Genomic DNA, 392 nt, shown 5'->3' on the forward strand with positions numbered 1-392 from the left:
TCTGCTGCAGCACAGCAGCAGCAGCAGCAGCAGCAGCAGTACCAGATGCAGGGCTCCCTGACATTCTCGCGCCAGTCCACAGGGCTCAGCCGCCAAGGCAGTCGTGCTGCGGACGTGAGTCAAGTTTGCTGCTGCTGCTGCTGTTGCTGTTGCTGCTGTTGCTTCTGTTGCTGCTGCTGTTGCAGCTGCTGTTGCTGCTGCTGCTTGAGGCATATGTGCAGATTCGATTGGCTTCGCACGCAGCAGTCGTGCAGGAACAACGCGGAGACTTCTCGGCTCTTGTGAGAAGGGTGAGCTGCTGCTGCTGTTGCTGCTGCTTCTGCTGCGGCGGCTGCTGTTGCTGTTGCTGCTGCTGCTGCTGCTGATAGAGCTTGCGCCGAGGGTTTTGGGCT

The 392-nt window shown here is 59.7% G+C and overlaps 1 protein-coding gene across 1 annotated transcript in view; it reads left to right on the forward strand.

Annotated features, from left to right (window-relative positions):
* The window catches only part of ETH_00038095 (Serine/threonine-protein phosphatase, related), a gene marked incomplete at both ends in the record, with an annotated part of 2729 nt that overhangs the window by 1626 nt on the left and 711 nt on the right, over positions 1-392 (forward strand). The gene's annotated exons all lie outside the window — the stretch shown is intronic.

This window comes from Eimeria tenella, genomic scaffold, assembly GCF_000499545.2.
Source record: "Eimeria tenella Houghton genomic scaffold, Eth_scaff1915, whole genome shotgun sequence".
Taxonomy (NCBI): Eukaryota; Apicomplexa; class Conoidasida; order Eucoccidiorida; family Eimeriidae; genus Eimeria; species Eimeria tenella.